Source organism: Chroicocephalus ridibundus, chromosome 4 (genome assembly GCF_963924245.1).
Source record: "Chroicocephalus ridibundus chromosome 4, bChrRid1.1, whole genome shotgun sequence".
NCBI lineage: Eukaryota > Metazoa > Chordata > Aves > Charadriiformes > Laridae > Chroicocephalus > Chroicocephalus ridibundus.
The window spans coordinates 31293583-31304838 of NC_086287.1; the positions used below are offsets into that span (position 1 = coordinate 31293583).

Sequence of the window (11256 nt, forward strand, 5' to 3'; positions counted from 1 at the left end):
CATAGGGGGTTTTATTTGCAAACAAACATTGTATTTCATATCAAATATGAATCTATGCCTCTATTCAAGTTACCGTTGTGGTTTGCAGGAAGAATGGGTCAGTTGCTCTGACCGCATCCCTACACAGAGGAGACTCCCAACGCCTGGGTCACATCTCAAGATGCCCAGAGAAGCACAGCTCCGTCAGCAGCCCGCTCAATTGAAGTGAACAGGGCAGGAGCATTTGAAAGGCTCAGAAAAACAGAGTCATATTTAATCCAAAAGAAACAAACGTCAGTTTTGAAGTATTAGAGTGTTGGGTATTTTCATAAACAAAAACAAATTTCAAAGTATCAGAATTTCTTATAGAGTGGAAATTCCCCGGTTTTGGCTACCTCTATTCCTAGACTTAGTCCAATAGGGTTTTTTTATTTGTTTTTCAATCTCAAAGACTCAATTTACTTACAGGAAACCATACTGTGGAAATTGAAATGAAAAAGAGGTTCAGTTACTCACATTGCATTAAATAGATTAATATAAGAAACCTCACCAAAAAGAAGAAAACAAGTTTCTCCTTGAAACATGTAGCATTCAAATATTATTCAAAATGTTTGTATTATATTTTCTTACTACCAGGACTGGACCCTGACAAAAATACTTGAGACACATTCCTTTCTCTGGCAATGAAAAATTTCAGAATGGCATCACCATTCTTGAGAATAGCGAAATGGAAACCTGTGAGAATCTGGTTTCTCTCTTTTAAAAACAAAGCAGCATATAGAGAGTAAGCACTGCATCTACTCCACTTTCTGTATTTTTGCTCTCTGCTCATTTTCTCTGATTAACCAAAGCAGAGCTGCTGTCAAATGAAGGTTTTGGCCATCTCCCACTGCTCTTTTCCTTTAAGCGGATACACTTGTTCAAAGGTCTGACCGCGAGTCTTGCTGAGCCCTGATGGCACCCGCTCCCTGAATATAGGAGCCCAGTGCTAACTGAGAGACCATCAGGTAGTCCAGGCATCCCAGGAGGGGTAGATGGGACTGCAGAATGTGCCTGCACCTTCTGGCGTGGCTGGATCCTCAGCATCTCTTCTAGGACTACATGACTCTTCAGTCAACTGACCCTCAACATGTCTTTCCAGGTCTTGTCAAGCTCTAGCCAAAGGCAGCACCACTTTGGTTAGCTCCAATCCATGTTTCTGGCTGGCTTCGCACTTTGGAGCACAAATTTCAAAACAATGTAAGAAATAAAAAAAATACTTGAAGAGTTAACATGATTATAGCTTAACTTATTTTAGGTTCATCTTCAAAATAACCTTGGTATTAGGACTACGAGCTTCCAAGTCTTCATTGATCATTGAAAAAGCTGTTACTTTCCACCCAAGTATATTCCTAGAAACGCTGGACTTTACCAGAGCACATCAACCGCAGCAGTGATCAGTGCCAGTGGAAACGTGTATATTTTTCACAGAATAATTGCATCAGAGTATTTGAATTGTCAGAAGAGAATTCAGTCAACTCCCTGCATAATTTCGTTAATCAACAGCTCCTCAGTGAATAAAGAGTCTCTCATGCTCTCAGAAGTTGAATGGATACAAGAGATATGCTGGAGAATGACAGAAAATTGACCACCTACCACAGAAACGAACTTGTCAGGTCCCTCACATTTAAGATTGCTTTCTCTTTCAGGTGCTGTTCTATTGTTCCATCTTTGTTCTATTGTTTCGTCTTTGAACCAAAGATGATGGGATGTCTTGATCCTCCACACAAGCTCTTGAAACACAGCAGTGTAATGTCTTTGGGGTTATATGCTACAATAGCCCTGGTACAGTAGGGCTGCCTGATCTGGTTTTACCCCTTCAGTACGCAATGTTTGCTGGTGCAGCTGGAGTACGGAGAAACATTTGTTCCCATACAGTTTTTCCCTGATAATTTCCACACTACACTACTCTTCCTTCTGTAGGCTTAAGTATTCTAAACAATTTTATACATATTTTATTTTCATGTGGTCAGCTGTGTGGTAAAGTAGGCTTCTGATACTTGTTTTTAATGTTTTAAATGTATTAATGAAAAAAGTCAAAAGAAACAAGTTTTTCTCTAGTGAGGCTTATAATAACATATTTTCTAAAGCCTAGCGTCTTCTTTCCTCTTTTAAAGAGCTGCCAAAATGCCTCTGTGGCCCTGGCATGCGTTTTGCTGGTGTTTGGAATGCTAGCGCACAGAGACAAATAAATAAATAAATAGTAATAAAAAAGGAAAAAAATTAATTTTACATCCATTTCACTTTGAAACAAATGATTACAGAGCAGCTGATTACAATTGGAGAGAAGATGTAGGAAGGCAAAATGCTAGTGGTAGCAATTGGAGTGAATTAACTGGGGTGCTCAGGCAGGCTCTCAAGAAATGGATTGACTCGCAGAAGGAGTTTTAGTGGTGTGAAAACTTGCATTGCAGTTCTTCAGCACACAGAAAAGCAATCTACCTGATTTTCCCAAAAGCAGCAAAGCAATCAGATATTTTAGCAGTCTGTTGCCTGCTAAGAGAGATGGGGAAGCATGGATAGCACAGAAACAGGAGGGAAAAAACCCAGAAAACCTTTAATGTGCACCAGTACGTTATCAAGAAATACACTTATTTCTTATAAATTTAGTCTTGAAAATGAATTTTCCAAAACACTTTTGGAAGAAAGTTTAGCCCTAATTGTTAAGTAGCTTACTTGACAAAGACAGGGAAAAGTAGTAGAAAAGCCATTTTGGATGCTACAAGGGACTCAGTCTGAGTTTCTCTTGGAGTGGTTTTTTCTAAACTTTATCCGACTATTTCAGCCATATAAAAGCCATTGTTAAACTGAAATTCAAACTTCAGCTCAGGAAACTCCAACACATGCACTAATAATTTAAATTTTCTTTTTTTCTTTTACTCACAACCTGCTGCTGTATTGTTTACAGTCACTTCAATACCTTCCCTGAACATCTTCAGCCCATAGGCCACCAAGTTAGGTATGTCTAGTCCTGACCAGGTCTTTGGCTGCACAACAATCAGCAGAGGGATTCCTGTGGGGATGTGTGGCAGATTTCCAAACCCGCTGCTCTGAAAGAGCCCAACTTTCATTTTCAGCGTTGAAGATATTAAGCTAAATTTAATTTTTTTCCAGGGTTGTTGTTAATGAGTAGAGTCTGACTTGGGGTGTGTGCTCACTGCACATTCGTTCAATGTTTAAAATCTGTAATTAAGTAGGTTGAACAAACAGAATATGAGTCTAGGAAGTGAATAACCTGGCCTTAACACCTAATACTCTGAGTACATGTGCATTTTTTCTTCACTTGTACAAATCTAGCTGTACATTTGTCTTAGATGCAAGGATTTCAATGTCTTGTGGGAGTATTGCACCACAGCAGAATAGATCTTCTTTAACATATTTTAACCAATGATCAGGGGAAAAAAAAAAAAAAAAGTAGATTCCCTCCAGAATAAGCTTATTGCATTCACAAATTAAATCTTTTTTGCTAAGTAGCTTTTCATCAATGCTATCCATTCACAAAAATTAGCAGTGTGACAAATAACAAGAACATAATTCGCTGTACTGGGGCAGTGACAAAACAGAGCACTTACCCTTTAATTGTTGTTCAGATTAGACAACAAAAGGGGAGACACAGTAAACTAGTCAAGACACTGTGGCATCCTGACCTTATCACCAAGATCATCAACTTGGAAAATCAGTTGTTAAATATTCACAGCTGTTAATTCTCACAGTTTGAACGAAAGATAACACCATGTTGAAATGAGGGCAAAGTCAACACTGGTGGTGCTTAAATAAATGGCATGGAGACCTCCCAGGGTAGATATAATATTTTCATATGTATTCACTTATGAACTGTGACTGATGTTGCATTGTAAGACTCTGCAAAGAGGTGGAACAGTGATAGAGGGAGAAAACAGCGGCTGTCCCCAAAACTTGCTTTCCCAAGAGACAACCAGGAGAACAGAAGGAATAGTAGAGAGGCTGCTCAAGAGGGATTTTGCTCTCTGTGAGGTGGTAAAGAGCGAGCTGCAGGTGATATAAGAAGAGATACGATATTTGTCATCCTTCAAGGAGCGTTCAAAGAGGCTGGGCTTTAGCATCAGTAGGAAAGGGCCAGCCTCCAATGAGGGTTACTCGCCGTCCTCAGGGGCTAAAGCTGGCAGCTGCACTTGGTGGTGTGCACCTACCTCAGTGCAGGAAGTCTGACGTCATTCATTTGTCACACCGCGGTGTTAACACGCTGTGACTCACACCTCTCTCGAGTCGCTTTACTGCCAGGGGATATGGTACCCTGGCCCTCGAGGGAGAATAACAGCATGAGACCTGCAGGCAGTGTGCTCCGAATCAAATCAGTGTTTTCTTCTATTCCTCCTCTGAAAACCAAAAAATTTCTGCTACATTTGGACATTCGGGGTTTGTTTTCACGGTTTCTTAAACAAAAACAGGTTTCAAAACAAGAATTGCAGCTAAGTAATTTCTGACTTGCTCACCCGGAGGACATCCCAGTTCCCATCAGTAATCCAGTCCTTACCTGTTCTATTATCCAAAGCAAAAGAGACTAAAACGCTAGCACTCCAGTTTGCCTTGCTAACAAAAAAACTAGCACCCCATTTGCCTCACCCTGTTTGGCTCTTGTTTCTGGCATTCAGTCCTTCTAGCCTCGTTACATCTGCAGTTTTCCTTGCACGCAGCTTGCCTCGTGTGCCATCGGTCTAATCCCCTCGCTGAAACAGGGCTGTCTGCCCTCAGAAACACAGGAGGTACAATGGCCTGGAGAAACCTCAGTGGGCCTCTTCACACCATGGCCGGTTCAAAACCTCCAGATTCTTACTTGAAGGGACTGTTGAAGGCTGATGGATGATTTTTTTTTTTTTTTTTTTAAACACGGTACAAAGCAGTATGCCTTCCCTATGCGCATTGGCTCCTGTTCACTGTGTTGCTACGCAGAGGTTAATATTTTTTGCTTCTTTATTTTGATGAACAGCAAGTTTGCGTATATTTGGGTGAGGCTGGAAGGAAATAGTCGCATTGGTGGCTTTCATCTGGGATCCTAGGAAACGTTGACTTTCTCAGTTCACTTTGACTCCTGAAAGCTGACAGTAGTCAGCACATCACATGAGTCACCATAAACTCTTATACTCCTCCAAGTCTTTTGATATAAATGTTGTACCTACTTACTCCAGGAATGTAAAGCTGCTTCTAGTTATGGGGACAGAATATGCCAAAAGATCCCTGAAAGATTTGCTAAAAGCTTTGAAAGACGTTCACTTCGTTATTATATATCCAGTATTAACATTCTTGCAAAGATCTTAGCAAATTAATTCCTTATAAGGTATAGCTGCAGTACAATGGGGGGAAAAAAAGAGAATATTAATGAGAAACTTGATTTCATAAAATTGCAATTACCCATCTGGGAACCCAAATAAGTAATCAGTAAATTTTGCAAAAATAATTCAGACTTCTAATACGAAAAACTCACCTGAAGAACTTGCAGAACAAAAATTATTATGTCTTCTCCAAATGCTTTAGAAGAACAAGTATATTCGAAAGATTGCTGCCAAACAGTACATGACCAAAAACAGAAAGGAAACAAATATGTTAAATTATTGAATTCTGTAGCAAATTGAGATTTGTTTTGGCATGACAGAAGTTTGAAGTGCTAGCTCGCATTTTCTTTTTTATACCATTAATCTACATGCAACTGGAATCAATATTAGTCCAACGTCTGGGGGCCCTTTGGTATGGAGTTTTGAGTATCTTTCATCTTTCACATAGGCAAGACCTTTTTGAGCTGAAGTCCAAAGAAAAACAATCTCTTTTCAGCAGTGCCAGGAAGCTTAAATTTTTATGAACAGCATTAAGTTCAGCTGGTGCAGGACCTATAAGGTATATCACCAGCTCCCATGGAGCTGACAAGTCTGATGAATAGAGCTTTAAGTGATCAGTCGTATTTATTCCTTATCATCATTGCAAACAAAAAAAGATCAAACGCAAGAGAAATTCTAAATAAAAATGAGCAGATGCTACTTCAGGCCTTCGGTCTGTCATTAGTGTTATTTTTAGGCAAAAGGAGAATACAGGATGATTTGCTATTAAATAAAAATGTTTTCTGTTCCTAGACAAAAAGGTCTTACTCTTTGTAGAAAGACAGGTAATCCCCTGAAATGTAGCATCTGCCAGTAGTTTTGCTTTTTTTCCTGTATGTGTTTCATATCTCAAATCATCTTTGCTTAAAAGAAAACGGGACATGCCCTATGCTAGAAGCAGCTGCTTTAACAGTCAGTGTCTACATCATTGGTCAAAGCCGACCTCCTTCTAAAAAGCAACATCATCTCACAAAACAGTTTCCAAGGAGCGGGGTTTGCAAACTCCATTTTCCATAGGGTGGCTTTTAAACCCCCCCAAATACAGCCTCACTGATGCCATTTGTCTGAACACAGACAAATGTGTATTTTTTTTATTTATTTGTTTTCCTGACTTTCCTCCCTGATATTTAAAACTCCTCACAACTCTGAAAAAACTCTCTTCCCCTTAAGTCTCACTTGTGCAGATCAACCTTGGCCCCAGAGATGAACAAAATCCCCAGCAAATGCTCGAGCCTCTCCCCACCAGGGACATTGCAGAGAGGTGAGCACCGAGTTTTGTTCTCTGCTGTTCTGCACACATAAATCTTTTCTCCTACAATAACATTCTGCTGATAGATGTCAAGGTCCATCTTCTAACACAATAAAACATAAATATTTTCCTGACAGCAGAAGGTAAAAATTGACCCTTCAGTAATAGCTTGCAGTAATACTCCTGTTTTGCTCGGCATAACTATTTTGTGGGGCATTCAGGGCATAGTTAGTTGTTTGTGGTAGAGTTAGGCTGTTCTAATAAAAAAAAAACAACAACCACCATCTCTCAGTTGCTAGTTACTGTGCAAGATCTTAGCTAGGATGTTCTGAAAGATCTGTGCATCAGTCCTCTGCAAAGGCAAAGGAGAAGGACTGGTTTAAACCCCTGCTGAAGGTGGTTTAAGCTGATCCATTTCACAGCGCATCGCAACACCTGTATCAATTACCATTCCTCAACAAACGAGGCAATAACCAGCAACATAACGGAACATGCTGAAGCAATTGTCTGAATACGCCCTGCGAATGCCAATGTACCGGTTCAATCAGCTGATGGCAGCGTCCTGACAGGAGTTACATTTATTCATTCATTACGTCTCGAGCTGCTAGTAAAGCAATTAAAATTCCGTTACAGAGTCCACAGAACAAGTATATTTAAAAAAAAATCTTCATTGTGATGATTAGAAATTTAACAGAGAATACGTATTGTTGATGCCAGTAGTCTTTTCTTCCCCTCAGAGAACGGCCTTACGGTACCGGAGGTCACATTTTAGATCTAAAATATGGAGATAATGAGACTCGTCTCTTTTGTACAGCGCTTTAAAATCTCCTGATGAAAAGTGCTATATAAGACCTCGATATTATTATGATTAATGCTCATAATCACCATCTCGTCAGTACTTTTTCCCCTTCTGACCTTGTAGTTTCCATGTAGTAAAAGGCACTTACCTCACTGCTTGATCAAGCTCTTAAGACAGCTCAGGCAGCAGGTTTATGCCTCCTTTCCAGGAGGTGGATTCAAGAATCTACCTAGGTGGCTTGATAAAAGGAATGGGATGCTCTGGGGAAAAAAAAAAAAAAAAAAAAAAAAAAATCAAAGTCATTGATTCTTATTTATCCCAGAAAGTTTTTCATCTCCCCAACTCTCAGGCTTCTTTCTCCTCAGGTCACTGTCCCTCTGTCCCTTTAGGCGGGACATCCGTGGAAATCATCCCGAACGATTTATTTGAGAGGGGATGCATTAAGGATAGTGTTTTAGCAATGGGAGACCTCTCGTTCAGCAGCACTCATTCCACTGCAGCAGTTTCAGGCTTGTGGGCAAAGACTGTGGATATCTCTCCGCTGGATTCTGGCCCGTTGGCACAAGCAGGTGAGATGCAGCCCCGTCAGATGCAGGATTTGTAAAGCACTGTAGAACAGAAGTCAGAATTTAAGGCGTTGTGCAAATGATGCTTTGATGCTTTTTCTCTACATGTCGGCGGTGGTGTTTCTCGCAGGCTACAAAACGGCGGCCTGGCAGGCAGCAAGTGACTTTTCCATGAGCTGCATCCTTATGTGAGGCCTCAGCTCCACTCCCCCAGCCTAAAGCAAAATGCAAATTCACTGAATGAAACCCTGGTCTCGGTGGAGCTAATGACAAAACCACCTCTAGCAGTAGACAGACGACTTCATCTGTCCTCCAGCTATGCAAACAAGTAATTTGTAAAGCTTCGTTAACAGGTAGGACATTGTCCAGATTTTTTAAAAATGAACATATTTCAAAAGATGGCCTGAAAAACAAGTAAGATTCCAGAGCAATGTAACTGACCACTGCACATGCTCTCCCCAAGAGACAAAGTTCCATTTACGAGTTTAGGGCTCATTCAACATAAATCTATTCATAATGACCTTCAGTCATATATTTTTCTGTAAAACAAAAATAGACTTTCTTTTTTAACTGAAGGCGTTTGAATGTGAGGTAAGAGTGAATATAAAGCTTCTCATTATTTCTTCATATACCTATAATCGAGCTGTTCCTAAATGAGCACATGAAAATGTTCTTTTGAGTGAAGTGTGACAAATTTCACTCCTACTCGATACTATTTCAGGGCGGATGCTGTGGTAGAATATTAAACTCACCCATTTTTAGCAACTGTTTAAGACTTTATTTTATATTACAATTCACCTAACATGGTGATAATGGACAGCTTGCCCAGATTTGCACCTTTTATAAATAGATATGGCTTCATATCATATTCTACCGACATGTAACAATGTTAATATATAGCTCCATACCAGTGTAGCATCCAGTCTTACAGGAAACTCTAAGAAATGGATAACCTGAAACGAAGAGACGAAGTAGGGACTGCTCTGTAACTGCAGATTGACCAAATATTATTTCATGAACTTGCTTCCTTTCTTTTGCAATGTTTGTTTCTGTGTTTCTAGGTACCGTTTCTCCTTACAGAACAGAACAGATCGGAATGTATTAAGAAAACACTTAACGATATTGTAAATAGAATAGTTGAGCAAGGCCAATTTGATAAAAGCAAGCAAGGTTCATTTATTTTAACTTTGTGTTAGTTCATGCCTCGCTGCTACAAGTAGCATGTATTTGCATTCTAGGTAATGTGACTGACTCGTGAATGCCAGTTTCCCAAGTTCAGGCAGAAAGAAATTTATTACTTATTTAAAAAGAACAGAGGTCAGTATTTCCAGGCTAGAATCGGGCACTGTTCTAGCAGGCTGCCCACCCACGGTACCGGTGCACAGCTCGTGGTGTTGTATCCAAAACTCTGAGGCAAAACAGCAAAAATAAACATTTAGAAACATGAAAGCAAAGGAAAGAAAAACACATCATCAGCAGAGAATTAAAAATATTTTCTTTGTGTTGTAGTCAAAATTCTCTTTCTGGAAACCTAAAGTTAATTTCCTAAGTTAATGGAAGTACGTGGTGGTTTTGGCATCAACAAACACATGACCTACATTTTTCACAAAACTATAGCCAGCTACAAGGATTGAAAATAAATACAAATACCTCTAGAAAAACTTACTGAAATAAAATAGATCAAATTGTATTTTAAAGAGGAAAACCCCCTAGATTTAACTGAGACCTAAACCAGGACAAATAGCGTTGGAATATCTGTACAAGAATTTATGTTTCTTGTCACTAAAAGTGAAGACAAATTGTCAGAAGTACATACTTTAAAATGTTTAATGAAGTCTAAAATAATTCTGGTTACACATATTTATTGCTTTTTTGACCAAGAGTTAAGATACATAGAAGTACATAAACAGAGTACCGATGGAGCAGGTTATTTGTGCCTCAAATTTTCATAGAATCATAGAATGGTTCGGGTTGGAAGGGACCTTAAAGATCATCTAGTTCCAACCCCCCTGCCATGGGCAGGGACACCTCCCACTAGACCATGTCTCTTTTCATGACAATTTTTCAAAGTCAAGGTTCCTACAATAACCAGAATCTCTAAATATTAAGAAGGATTAGTAGGAAATCCCCTTTGATCTTTTTCCTCTAAAATGGCCTGCGTACAAGCTGGATTCAAACAGGTTGTATATGAAACTGCAGAACAAAACCAGTTGTTTTTGTCCTCCCTCGCAGATTAGGGAAGCTCATGGTTAGGGTCTCAGGGGGGATGGTGCTACCTAATATCTCTGCAGCCATCCCTAATGCTGTTAGCAATTTAAGCAGGGTTAATGTGGGTCTTACTGGAAGAGATGTGGGGAAACAGAAGAAATTAGTTTGGTGGTACAAGTTTTGTTTCTGAAAGAGAAATATCCAAATTAAAAGAGGAACAAAAAGCTCTCTAACTAGCAGTAGTTACTTAACTATTGCTCAGGGAAGAGGCAAGGAGTTTATAGAAAAAGATAAATGAATAATTATATTCTCATTCTTCAAAATACCTCCCTTATAGTAACTGTTTAAACATACGCATAGGACATGGTAGAGGAACTGTCAATAGTGCCGTCAGAGCTTGGTCTTTGGAAAATTTCAGCATCCGACACATTTCATAAGTCCCAAATTCACATTAAAGTATTTCCCTTTTCTTGGCAGACACAGGCAGGTGATCGATACTTTTCCATGCCTTTCTCCACGCAAACTCAGATGTCTCTCCCAGATAACCTTGGCTTATATTATTTTTACATTTCTTTGTACATTTTCCTCATTGCTTTGCTGAATTAGTTGTGTTTATTTTTACCTCGCTCTGCCAGCTGCACAGATACCACTAGCTGTGAGACAAAAACCTTCACAGCTGGAAACAACCTAAAATAGTCGCTGGGATGATGCCACAGATACACAGCATCAATTAGCAGCGGGAGCAGCTGTTGCAGCAAGCAAAGACCTTCCTGTGTTTGGTTTGCTCCCTTGTCATTTAGCATCAGATGACACCACTCCTCATCAGGAGGCAGTCATTGCACGCGTGCTGCACGACACTCGTTCCAGCACAGAGGGCCAGAATAAGTCTTTGGAGCCACTTACGTGCGGCGTAGGCTCTATTTTGAGCTGGTAAGTAGTGCACAGGGACTTTTTGCTGGCCCTAATGCACGTAAGCATCTTCCCTCATGGGGAGCAAAGCACAGTGAGCGCTTAGTCACCAAGTAGCTGCCCTATTTTTAGGTGGCCCAGATTTATGGCAGTTCTTCG

General features: G+C 39.9%; 1 long non-coding RNA gene across 1 annotated transcript; it reads right to left on the reverse strand.

The window, feature by feature from the left end:
- Positions 1-3422: 3422 nt before the first annotated feature.
- LOC134515409 (uncharacterized) lies at positions 3423-8192 on the reverse strand. Its single transcript, XR_010070975.1, has 4 exons — positions 7884-8192; positions 7563-7674; positions 5480-5554; positions 3423-4373 (listed from the first exon to the last, which is right to left on the reverse strand). It is a non-coding gene; the product is annotated as an uncharacterized LOC134515409 (long non-coding RNA).
- Between the last annotated feature and the right edge of the window lie 3064 nt (positions 8193-11256).